The 13,608-nt window shown below is 44.2% G+C and overlaps 1 protein-coding gene across 1 annotated transcript in view; it reads right to left on the bottom strand.

Moving 5' to 3' along the window:
• The window catches only part of ATG7 (autophagy related 7), a 260,635-nt gene extending 248,606 nt beyond the window's left edge, over nucleotides 1-12,029 (bottom strand). The window contains exon 1 of the mRNA XM_063426931.1: nucleotides 11,888-12,029. The gene's annotated coding sequence lies outside the window, so the exon portion shown is untranslated. The remainder of the gene's footprint in view (nucleotides 1-11,887) is intronic.
• Between the last annotated feature and the right edge of the window lie 1,579 nt (nucleotides 12,030-13,608).

Raw genomic sequence — 13,608 nt, 5'->3', positions numbered from 1 at the left:
ATACCTTTTCCAAAGGTGAATGTACTGGGTCAGGGGATTTTTGGAGGAAGGTGAAAAAACGATTTGTTCCTCCCACCAGCCCAGGTGCAGGTTGGCATATGAGGGCGCACAAGACGTCCCCATAGCAGTCCCCTGCACCTGGTGGTAAAACACTCCATCGAATAGAAAGAAGTTGTGTGTTAGCACAAAATTGAGGAGTTTTAATGTAAAGTCTGTGTGTTTATCCAAGTATGTTCCTCTCTTTCGCAGGAAAAATTCCGTGTGTTTTATGCCCAGTAGGTGTGGAATTGAGCTGTACAGAGACTCAACGTCTAGGCTGCAGATTAGGGAATTTGTTGGTAGCTGGACCTGGGTTAATACTGATAAGGTCTGCTTGGTATCCCGCAAGTATGACGGGAGTTTCGTTACCAATGGTTTCAAAACGTAATCCAGGTATACACTCACATTTTGGGTCATATTATCGTTTCCTGAAACGATGGGTCTACCCGTTAATACTTCATACAGTTTGTGAATTTTCGGTAAGCTGTAAAAAGTTGAGATACGGGGACTGCCCACAGCCATGTAATTAAATTCATCTTTTGAAATGAGATTATCCTCAAAGCCCTGTATTAAAATGTTTTTTAGTTTTTCTAGGAATGTTTGTGTGGGATCTTGTTTTAAGATTTTATAAGTGGTGTGATCTTCCAGGATCCGTTTATTCATTTCCACATAATTTTGGGTGTCCATGATGACAATATTGCCCCCTTTATCAGAGGGTTTAATTGTTATAACTTGGTTATCTTGTAAACCCTTCAAAGCCCTATACTCTGTTGTTGTTAGGTTGGAATTTGGTTTGTAGCTTATTTCACTCGGTGGGATCTTCTCAATTTCCTCACACACGAGTTCTACAAAAGTTTCAACATATTTTGAATCTCCCAATCTCGGGCAATAACGACTTTTGTTCCTCAGAGTTGTTTGAGGGTATTTGGCTACTTCAGTTATATCATTTTCTTCTAGTAATTCAGCCAGCATCATAGTTAGCTGGTAGTCCCTGAGTTCTAGACCTAGATTTTTTGCTTTTTTCTCTTCGTTCAAGAGATAATTCTTGTGCAGAATAAGTTTGCGGGCAAAGAGGTGGATATCTTTGACCCAGGTAAATTTGTCGAAACGTGGTACGGGGATATAAGATAGGCCTTTAGCCAATAAGTCCAGTTCAGACTGAGTTGGAGTGTAGCTGGACAAATTGACTATTTGTCTATCATTTAGTACCGGTTCCTTCTGTTGAACTGTCTTCTGGGCCTTGGTCGCAGGAAAGGGCAGTTTCCCCCCCCCCTGCGTATGGTCTAAAAAAGTAACCCCTTTTTTAAGGATCCCCCTGTCGCTAGAGGTGGAGGGGGTCGCTGTTAGGTCTGTCTCAGATTCACTGGACTCGTACTCAGAGGTTGAGATTTGATCACTGTCAACTCTTCTTTTTTTGTTGTTATTAAACCTCTTATACACGTTGCCCGTTTTAAAGTCTCTATGGTCTCTTAGAAACTTTTGGTGTTTTCTTTGTTTTATTATGGATTGGTATTTCTCTAAGTTGACTTGTAATTTGCTTTCACTAGAGCCAAAGGCTGGGTCTGTTTTTAGTTGTTGAATTTTTTCAACCTCACTTTCAATCTTTTTTTCAAGTTCTGATAATTTCTTATTCTCGAATTTACATATTATTTGCATGAAACGTGCGGAACATTGACTAGCTGCCTCCTCCCACTCCTTGGTAAATTCCTCTTCCTCTATATGTGAGCTAGGAGTCGTTGGGATTCTTAGTCCCCTAGGTACTTTTTTTCAAATAATTCTCCAATGAGGCTATTTCCCAACTTATCCTAATTTGTTGCTTATATAGATGTGTGAGGGAGTTGAAACCTGCTGTCAAGGAGTAATTTAAATCGTCCGGTTGGAAATCTGATTCAGAGAAAATTAATTCGGCATCTTTACACCATTTTGTGGCATTGGGTTTATTTGCTAGGAAACCTGCCATTAGTCTTTTATTTGGAAAAATAAGTCTCTCTTCTGACCAAAATTGGGTCTTAAACCCTTGTGAACTTAAATGAGAGGATTGGATATAAAGTACCCCTGTCTCTGACCAGCAAACTGTTGAATCGGAGACTAGGGTAACGGGCCAGGATGGTGGTACCAGTTCCACCTAAATTGGGCTTGAACCCAGATATGGATATGCAATTTACAAAAGATTGAACAGATTAGACAGCTCCCCCCACTCTCACTTCACTACTTCCCCTGACCCTACCTTGACCATTTGGGCCGATTCTATCTCCTTTGAATCTCGCTCACCGCTAGATGAAGGACTAAATATCAATAAGTATATATATTGGTGGATTCAACCCCATATTCTTTCCCTTATGTTGGGACATAAGAGTAAATACTCTGGTTTTGTCTCTACAAAAAGTAAAAGGCAAAAAGTCCTCGTCCTCAAAAAAGGTGAGCCCATACCTTGAAAAGGATAAAAGGTTTCTGCAACCCTTATAAGATACTAAACAACAGGATATATACCTCTTTAAATAATTGAGACAATATATTGGTGAATAACAAACCCAATCGAAAACTTGTATTTTGTATATATCTACAACTACTAGCCAAATACACTATAAATTGTGTGCAGACTTGTAGTATATATCTACATAAAATTAAAACCAACAGCAAAACAGATAATTAACACTGTCCTGATAGTGAAGAGAGATTTCCTATGTCCCACTGCCCACTATGGAACTTACATCTAACTCTCCAATGTCCCTCGTTAACAGGAGAGTCAGGGAATTGAAAGGTACATTTGGCTGCCAACCAGCCTGATTATGTCCCACTGCCCACTATGGAGCTTATACCTAACTCTCAAACGTTCTTCGTTAACAGGAGAGTTAGGTAATTGAATGGGACATTCGGCTGCCAATCATTCTGACGTAGCGGTTCACTCCGCCCACCTTTTTCACACGTGATCGCTTTAGCGACACGTCATCAATGACGTAATTGACGTTGACTCCATGGATTGGCTAGCCTACATTTAAATACCGAGGGGAGACCGGGCGGCAAATTCTAGCCCCTGACGAAGGAGTATTACACTCCGAAACGCGCGTCGGGTTTCGTTTGCAGGCGGATTCCTCACTCACTGAGCACTCACCGAGCACTATGCACGAGGGAATCCCCTTCTGACCACTTTTATTATTTTTCCTTTTTTTCGTTAACTTGATGTCTGTTCATTTGAACTTACAAGCTGGACTAGTGTAACGGCAGCTTAAGGGGACAGTCTACAGGGCTTATTAGCGATTGAACACCCACAAAGGTGTTGGGGGGAGTTTATAGGAGATGAGATTTAGAGGCTTACTGGGTACTGAAACCTAACTCTACTATACAAATCATCATATATCCTATTAACCTTTTACACCCCTTAGCTATTCTGTAAGCCGATGTACAATGGACACTTTATGTCCTTTTTATCACTGTGCAACTCTGTCTCCCTCTACCTAACTGTCCAACCTCTGTAAGATTCAAAGGTATATAATCTACTACGTTTTCTTTTGTTTTCCTATGTGGACACCTAATAGGGATATTTACATAGTATAGCATTTTTTATGCTTTAAATCCTACCCTCTGGCGTTTAAGCATATCCACTGGGAATTTCGTAGTCGTTTTCACAAGCATTTATTAGACACTGTCCAATTGTATCCTTTCTATAGTCTGCTTAATAAAGTTACAGTTTTTACTGTTTATGCTAGGATACATATCTTTTTAGTGTTTCTAATATTTTTGTGTTTAACTTTTAGATACCTAGTTTCTTGGACTTAACTATAGGCATATCTCTATATTATTCACTGCTCTATTTTTTCTCCAACATACCAGGTTGATTGATAGCTCTTCTCTCCCTTTGCTTGGCTGTGCAAGTGAGAGTGGGGGGAGCTGTCTAATCTGTTCAATCTTTTGTAAATTTAATTGGACTTCACTAAGCGATTTTGCCTTAAAGTGACAGATGTGCTTTCACTTTAATGGCCATTGGAGATTATAAAGAAACCTCCAGTTATATAACTGTACATAGGGATTTGGGATAATGCACAGGAAACTTTTGTTTTTATTCTATGTATTGACTATTCTACAGTCACTGTTGCTGCCCAGGAGTAGTGGGAGTTTTAGCGCAGGGCTTCATTTTTAATTCTTTATGTTTATAATCGTCTGTGGAGATAACATGGACTTTTTCACTGCAAAAATATAAAAAGAAAAATACTTTACTTGTGATTAACATTTTTAAACTGGAGATAGTTCACCTTGCATTCATTTCATCATTATCTCTTTATATTTTCTAATGGTCAGGGCCAGATTAACATAGGGACCAATTATTACTATTATAATTTATAAAGTGCCAACAAACTTTGTAGCACTGTACAATAGGTGGACTAACAGGACAAACTGCTCAAGCAAGCTTACATTCCAGAGGGAGTGCGTTTTTTTTTTTTTTTTTATCATTCAAGGTTTATTAGCGTGTACATCAGAAAGGCATATATGTGCGACAAAGATAATGTAGCAAGATAACATCATAGTATAACATCGTACTTAAAGGACCACTCTAGGCACCCAGACCACTTCAGCTTAATGAAGTGGTCTGGGTGCCAGGTCCAGCTAGGGTTAACCCATTTCTTTATAAACATAGCAGTTTATAAATTGGTTAAGCCTTCCCCCTAATCCTCTAGTGGCTGTCTCATTGACAGCCGCTAGAGGCGCTTGCGTGATTCTCACTGTGAAAATCACAGTGAGAGCACGCAAGCGTCCATAGGAAAGCATTGTAAATGCTTTCCTATGCGACCGGCTGAATGCGCGCGCAGCTCTTGCCGCGCGTGCGCATTCAGCCGGCGGAGAGGAGGCGGAGAGGAGGAGGAGAGCTCCCCGCCCAGCGCTGGAAAAAGGTACGTTTTACCCCTTTTCCCCTTTCCAGAGCCGGGCGGGAGGGGGACCCTGAGGGTGGGGGCACCCTCAGGGCACTCTAGTGCCAGGAAAACAAGTATGTTTTCCTGGCACTAGAGTGGTCCTTTAACGGCATAATAATGAGCGGCAGGTAAATAATAGGTAGCTCTACGGTTGCACGGTAAGTTGGCTGGTCGATGGTGGCACAAAGCAAAACATGCTCCTATTTAACATGTCAATATAACTCCGAGCCCTGGAGTGTCAAACACCAACAGCCTAATTCGGCCTCAGCAAGCACAGCCTCTAAGTTTAGTGATACAATATTAAAATGAAAATAATATTAAAATTAAGGTTATCAATTAAATGAAAAGATAAATGTCCAGACTCTCCATGGAGTCAGGAATAGGGTGAAGGGATTACGTGGAGGCCCTCGCAGGAGCTGCGGAGTATATTTATCTCCGGGCTCCCTTGGGTCTGGTTCGATGCACGTATCTCCGGGCGTTTTATCACGCCAAAGTAAAAGTGGGGTAGGTTGAACAAGGCTAATGTCTGATTGTTATGTATAGTCGACTTACGCCTTAGTGTGCACTTCAATTGCTGGTAACTAGGTAAGAGAGCAAGAATCTATATGTACTAATAAGAAGGTAATCTACATTGGACATAACCTTTACTTTACTGTGTAATCAAGCTATGACTATCTAAGCCTATGATTGTGCTGTCGGTACAGTGAGACTTATATGCATTAGAAAGCCTGCAGGTATAGCGCTTTATCCTCTGTGGGCTGCGCCTGAACAATTAAAGTGATGCTATCGGTCTGTAGCGTATGATGTAAATACGCTTGCTACATGCAGTAAAGGTATGTATACATTATTAAGCCGTAGTTTACGTTGCGCATTCGTTTGTTAAAAAGTTTTCATAATGCTTGCTGCCATTCTGAGAAAGGTTATGTATGCAGTGGTTTACGCCCCTAGACTGAAGCTCCAGGTACTGCAGCATAAACAGCGTTTCCACGCCTATTACAGTATAGTAAGTAAGCATCATAAGGCTGTGATAGGTCTTAGCCGTTTGTCACATAATTGCATCTAATGAATTATGGCATAGGCCTGCAACAACAATGAATGCAAAGGAAATAAAAGTCATTTACATGGGCTATAACATTATGAGAGCTAAGCTAGTAGTTATATGCAATGTAAGTGGAGGAATGCAATTAACAGGCGATTGCAATTTCAAAGGAGATATTCATGACATAGCGTGCAATCTGATGTAGACAGTGGTTAGTTATGTAATGCAGGTAATTAAAGGCAAACAAGGTATGTATAACCTGAACCTAGGGTGCAAATATGTTATTATTCAACAACAGTAAACGGGGGCGCCCGGGGGCGGCGTTAAGCAGGAAATAATAATAATAAAACTTGTTCGTATGAGAACGGCATTAACTAAGAACGTGAATAAAAGCCCTTAAGTAATCATTATGCATATCTAAGCATAGTTGTGGAACTTCTCAAGAGTCCGGATTTGCACGTGAGCTTGCTTATAAGAATAGTCCTGGAATTTTCAGTTGTGCAGTAGGGTCTCATGTCAGAGACTGCGTGTTCGTTGTTGAGCAAAATCACAATACGGTGTAAGCATTCAGGTTTGTATACAAGCTAGCTGGCATGGTTAGTCCCGTAGATTGTCCCGTGCAGCAAGATCCCACAATACAGGCAGCGTATCTCAAGTGTTGAGCCGAATTATAATACGGTAAGCTGTCCGCACACAGGGTCGATGAGGTCTTTTAGGACACCAGTCCTCCGTCTGTCCTCCCCTAGAACCTGTTCCCCCGCGGAGCGCTCCGCGATGCCGTGGGCACTCGGGATCCAGACCAGTCCAGGAGACCCCTCACCAAAGGTCCCAGCACCCGCTGTCCCCTGCACCTCCCCAGCATCACTCACGCTGCCTGATAACACCTGGGCCCACGAGTCTCACCCAGTACAGGCCTCAAACTTAGAGCCGGTGCACCTCCCCCCCCATGGTATACCGGTATACCGGAGGGGGTCGGTGCCCTCTAGCCCCACAGGACTTACTGCGCCAGAGACATCCTTCTCCGGGCCCCCCTCAAACCCAGATGCATGGTCCAGAACTGTTACCAGGGGGTAGGCCACACGGGGTGTCCGTCCGGGGGCCGGCAGACGTCTGGGCCCCTCGAGCCGCATGCAGAAGCCTCCACATAAAGGTAGGTAGACCTCTCCATGCCCGCTTATATTCCGTTTGCACTTATCTGCTGGCGGGCTGTTCCTGGGAAGCCCTTGCCAGTGTAGGCGATCGACTCGCGGGGACTTCCGTTGCCGCGAAGGTCGTCACCATGTCGCCGGGATAACCCCCACCGGCCTGGGGGGGGGGAGCGGGGCCGCGCCGCCGGCAGGGCCTGTCCGCGTGGAATCGGGTTTGGGTCCCTTACTTAACGTCCGCCCTGCTGGGCCGCTTTGTCTTTCCAGGCTCCCGGTCATGTGCGGCCGTGATTGCCAACTTTCCGCTCCCCGGTGCGTAATCGGTGTCTTACAGGTGTCTTTCTGGTGCAGGGTGAGTGTGCCACCACTTAATTACCGGGATGTCCTCTTTAGGGTGTCTCATGACAGCTTTTTAAGTCGTTTTTTGGTGTCTTGGGCCAGAGCTAAAGCTCGTGGCTGCCATCCAGCTCTGCGGCCCGGCCCCGCCCCGGGAGTGCGTTTTTAAAGATATTTGAAAGAATGGAGGCTGGGTGAGAGTCTAACGGAGCAGGGAAGAAAGTTCCATAGAAACAGCGAAGTCATAGAGAAGCACCATTTCTATGGAAGCTAAAGCACCAGGCCCATTGATTAAAATAAATAAATGATTTCTTTCTTTCTTTTACTACTCTTCAAATAATTTTGCGCTACAATGTTTTGAAGATGGAAATAAGTATGGAAGCTTAGGAAGATTGCAGGGGAACAAAACATGTGTGGACTAGCTGACTATAAAATAGTCAATAGCTCTAACTTCCTCTGTCTCTCTAATAGTGTAGCATGTCCCCTTACCGCTAAATTCACTACATCCACCTCTTTTTATGTACCAGTCTGAATACCAAGAGCTTCCTCCTGCTAGGAAGAAGAAAAAGATTGGAGATTAAAGAAACCTCAAGTGAGTGCTTAGGAGAGAGGATTCACAGTTTATGAATAGTGAGAGAGAGTAGTTAAGGTAATTATTTTTCCTCAGGGTAGATGGAATACAGTCAGTGTCAGTTGTTACCAATTGCTTAGTCTCACACAACATAGGGGAAGGGAGGTAGCATGCAGAACAAAAAGGCAGAATGATAGCAAGGTAGTAAACCATGATTTGCAGACACACAGTACAACATGGGATTCACTCTTAGCAGCAATTGTTATTTTTCCCCACCATGTTTAATGCCAACCTAAAGCAGGGGTTTTCAAAAGGTAGATGTTTTAAAACTACAGTTTTATTATTATTATTATTATTGCAATTTATATAGCGCCAACAGATTCCGTAGCGCTTTACAATATCATGAGAGGGGATTTAACTATAAATAGGACAATTACAAATAAACTTACAGGAACAATAGGTTGAAGAGGACCCTGCTCGATCGAGCTTACATTCTATAGGAGGTGGGGTGTAAAACATATTAGGACAGGAATTTGCAATCAAATAAGGTGGACTGCCCTTTAGGAGAGGGCAGGAGACAGGTATGTGAGGTATTGGTTAGTCTTGGAGGCCATAAGCTTTCCTAAAGAGATGGGTTTTAAGGCACTTCTTAAAAGATGCAAGACTAGGGGAGAGTCTGATGGCGGTAGGCAGGCTATTCCATAGGAAGGGAGCCGCCCGCGAGAAGTCCTGCAAGCGCGAGTTGGCCGTACGAGTGCGGACAACAGACAGGAGGTGGTCACGGGCAGAGCGGAGAGACCGAGAAGGGACATACCTATGGATCTGTGAGGAGATATAAGAGGGGCTAGGGTTGTTCAGTGCTTTATAGGTGTGAGTTAGTACCTTGAATTGACTCCTATAGCACACAGGAAGCCAATGTAAGGACTGGCAGAGGGGTGAGGTGTGAGAGAAACGACTAGAGAGGAAAATCAGTCTAGCAGCAGCGTTCATTACGGACTGTAGGGGTGCAGTACGGCTTTTGGGAAGACCAATCAGGAGAGGGTTACAGTAATCCATGCGGGAAATTACTAGAGCATGGACAAGCTCCTTGGTAGTATCTGGTGCAAGAAAGGGGCGGATGCGGGCTATGTTTTTAAGATGGAATCTACAGGATTTGGCAACATGCTGGATGTGAGGCTCAAAGGTGAGACCAGAGTCAAGTATGACGCCAAGACAGCGCGCTTGCAAGGATGGACTGATGTTGGTACCACAAACTTGAAGGGAGAGCGAAAGAGGAGGATCAGTATTAGGAGGAGGAAAGACAAGGAGCTAAGTTTTTGAGAGATTGAGTTTCAGAAAGCGGGAGGACATCCAGTCAGAGAGGGAAGAAAGGCAAGCAGTGACACGTTGCAGGACGGCAGGGGAGAGGTCCGGGGAGGAGAGATATAGCTGGGTGTCATCAGCGTACAGGTGGTAGTGGAATCCAAAAGAGGTAATGAGTTTACCAAGAGAGGCAGTATAAAGAGAAAATAGAAGGGGACCAAGGACGGAGCCTTGGGGGACTCCAACCGAGACAGGGCGAGGGGAGGAGGTATCATTAGAAAAGGAGACACTGAATGAGCGTTGGGAGAGATAAGAGGAAAACCACGAGAGGACAGAGTCACAGAGACCAAGCGATTGAAGAGTTTGAAGAAGGAGAGCATGATCAATGGTGTCAAAGGCCGCTGAGAGGTCAAGAAGAATTAGTATGGAGTAGTGGCCTTTGGATTTAGCTGCGATTAGGTCGTTAGTGACTTTGATAAGGGCAGTCTCTGTAGAGTGGAGGGGGCGGAAGCCAGATTGAAGGGGGTCAAGGAGAGAGTTGGAATTGAGGAAATGAGACACACGGGTAAAGACAAGTCTTTCCAGAAGCTTTGAGGAAAAAGGGAGCAGGGATATGGGACGGTAGTTAGAGAGGGTGGATGGGTCGAGGGATGTTTTTTTAGTATAGGTACTACAGTGGCATGTTTAAGGTCAGCAGGGACGATGCCAGAAGAGAGCGAGCAGTTGAAGATGTGTGTTAGAGAAGGCACGAGACAAGTGGAGAGAGATCTGATAAGGTGAGATGGGACAGGATCGAGCGGGCAAGTGGTGGGGCGAGAGGAGCAAAGAAGAGCAGCCACCTCTTGGTCAGTAGCTGGGGAGAATGTCTGAAGGGTAGGAAAGGCATGATCTATGTGTGATTGAGAAACAGAAAGGCAAGGAGGGGAGAATTATTTCCTTAGCTGTTCAATCTTGTCAGTGAAGTAACATGCAAAGTTATCAGAAGTAAGGTTAGTTTTGGGGGTGGCCACAGCAGGGCGAAGAAGAGAATTAAAGGTGTCAAAGAGACGCCTGGGGTTGCGGGAGCATGAACTAATGAGAGAGGAAAAATAGGACTGTTTGGCAAGGGCATGGGCTGCACTGTATGAACACAATATGAATCTATAATGGAGAAAGTCTGATTGGGTACGAGACTTCCTCCAGGAGCGTTCAGCACAACGGGAGCATCTTTGCAGGTAGCGCGTTGATTTAGTATGCCATGGTTGGGGGCGGGTCCTCCTCGAGGTGCTTGTTTGGAGTGGCGCTGCAGTGTTCAAGGCAGATGTAAGAGTAGAGTTATATATGGAGATGGCCAGTGAAGGACAGGATAGGGAAGGGATGGACAGCAGTTGTGAATCAATGTCAGCTGACAACTGTTGGAGATCAAGAGAATTAAGGTCCCTCCTGAGTTGAGGGGGGTTAGGCTGAGGTTGTTGCGTGAGGGGGTATGCAAGAGCAAATGATAAGAGGTGGTGATCAGAGAGTGGATATGGAGTGTTGCAGATATTATTTACTGTACATGCATAAGTGAAGATTAGGTCAAGGGTATTGCCAGCTACATGGGTGGGAGAATTTGCCCACTGCGATAGCCCGAGGGAGGAAGTCATTGAAAGTAGTTTAGTGGCTGCAGAGGTCAAAGGTGGGTTTATGGGAATATTGAAGTCCCCGAGAATTAGGGATGGAATGTTAGAAGAGAGGAAATAGGGTAGCCAGGCAGCAAAGTGGTCAAGGAAGAGAAGAGAGGAACCAGGGGGACGGTAAATAACAGCAATGTTAGCAGAGAAGGGTTTGAAAAGGCGAATTGAGTGTATTTCAAATGATGGGAAAGAGAGGGAAGGGGGGTGGGAAGAGGTTTAACCCCTTAAGGACACGACATGTCTGACACGTCATGATTCCCTTTTATTCCAGAAGTTTGGTCCTTAAGGGGTTAAAAGAGCAGTGAGGGGAGAGGAGAAACCCAACACCACCACCTTTACATTCAGAGTTTCTTGGGTTGTGGGTAAGTTGGAGACCACCGAAGGACAAAGATGCAGGGGTGGCAGTGTCAGAGGGGGAGAGCCAGGTTTCTATTAAGGCTAGTAAATCTATTGAATGAGAGATAAGTTTTCGTGATGCTTTGCCATACTAAAGGCATATAAAGCATCATGGGAGTTGTAGTTCTACTACATCTGTGGATCTACCTTTTGGATCTAAAGCATAGCCCTGCACAAGGTATAGAATATAGAATACTAATATATATTAAATTCTCCATGCCAGCTGGCATGTAGCCAGGGTGGAGTCCATACTAGGAACCTGTACACAGTATCACCAAGCAAAGAGAGGGATCCAGAATAGGCAGTAATGTGGATAATCAGTACCCAGTTTAGGTGACCTGCAGCCAAGGTGGTGTCCTAACAGGAATTACTTTCCACCCTGCACAAAGACCACCTCACATGGGAGAGTTAATACAAATTATTGAAGAAGTGTCCCCAGGATTGATAGAGCAGCCAGGTGTTACAGACAGAATGGACAATAATGTGAGTCTGCTCACCTGTTCAATCTCATGACAGGTGGATGCTGACTGTGCTGGCTGACCCAGGTGAGTGTTCACTCAATGTGCTGTGTTCCCTTAGTATTCTGTCACTCCACAACTGCTGCAGCTTCTACCACTTCCTTGAATGCACACTGTGTGAGTCACATGACCCACGGTGAGTCACATGACTACGGAGAGCAGGAAGCTGCAGGCATCCTCACTAGCGTCTGCCTGCTCTCAGAATCTATTGCCTAACTTTGTTATTAAGCAACTTAAAACTAAACAACCAGACACAAAGACTCAGCCAGCAGATCGTATGCTGTCTTGCTTCAGGCAGGGCCATGTCAGAGCTGTGTAAATCATAGTTTATATTTTACTGCTTGGTTTGTGAGATTAGGTACTACTGAAAGTGAAACATTCTAGGTGATTTTCATCGTCCTATTCTTTACTCATTTATTATGATTATAAGTTTCTGTCTATAATAAAATAGATCAATAGCCTGTATGTGTGTGTGTGTGTGTGACACAAATATGTAGTTTTTTTGTAAAAAAAAATAAAAATCTGTTTATTCAAGATGTTTTTTTCAGATTACAGAAAAAAGAACAAGAAGAGATGCGCAGGTCTCTATAAGAAGAGTAACGGCATCAGAGTACATATTTTCAAATATAAAATTAAAGAATACCAGGGACCTAAATTTCTGAGCGACCTGCTGTGGAAATGAGCTGAGTTAGAGAAAAGACGAGGAGAGAAGAAAGAAACAAAGAAAGAAAAGATAATATGCGAGAGGGCAGCTCCCCTCCCCCCACGGCCTGCCACCCAACTTTCCCTCCTGCTCACCCCACTGGCCCTCCCCCTCCACCTGCATGTCTGGCACTTGTTCCAATAATGGAGATATGTATTGTATCTCCTCAACTCTTCATATCCAGTGCTCTTGTAGGGACTTCAGCTTTTCTCCAGGGGGCATGTATCAAGGCCTTTGCAGCATTAAGCATATGCAGTAGAATGGATTTCTTATGTTGATAAAGGCTTCGGAATCATGTGAAGTAGGGCCTATTATGCTGTCAAGGTAACAGAATTTCCACATATGATGGTCACTGCCCTTTTCACCAATTTCCAAAAAGAAAAGATTTTTGGGCAATCCCACCATATATGCAACAGTGTTCCCTGTCCCTTCTGACAGCTCCAACAGATGGGCGAGACTGTAGGAAAGATTCTATAGATTATGACTGGCATCCTATACTAAAATGAGAGGAGTTAAAAATGAATTTCTTGATAGTGAGAGTTGATTGAGCTCTTATGTCGCCATAGTAAAACCTCTCGTGCAACTGAAAAAGTCTTGCCCAACTATCTCTGAAAAGTGTTCATCACTTCTCTGTCCCCAATTAGCATGTATTGATTTGATAGAACACAGAGACCGCTTTTCTGCATCTTGGAACCCCCCACGCACAGGCCTTTGAACCAGGTGAGATCCATATGCAGCTTTTCTTTATGAAGTATCATGTTGTAGTAGTGTCGCGTCCAACAAAGAGAAAGTAATGGAGTTTGTGCTCTCCCCTCCAGTAAGGTGCTCAGCTACCCGTTGGCTCTTAGTTTCCTAAATATCAGGATGAAGTTGCCTCCACCAAGGAGTTACCATGTCGCAGGTGGGAGCCACGGCCACCAGCGTACGATCAAGTGTCACAGCATATAAGGGACCGTGAACACTCCCCTTCTAGACACATCTAATCACCGCAGTCTTC

This window comes from Pelobates fuscus, chromosome 7, assembly GCF_036172605.1.
Source record: "Pelobates fuscus isolate aPelFus1 chromosome 7, aPelFus1.pri, whole genome shotgun sequence".
NCBI lineage: Eukaryota > Metazoa > Chordata > Amphibia > Anura > Pelobatidae > Pelobates > Pelobates fuscus.
The sequence above is the reverse complement of the archived record's forward strand: the minus strand, read 5'-3'. Positions and strand labels throughout refer to the sequence as shown.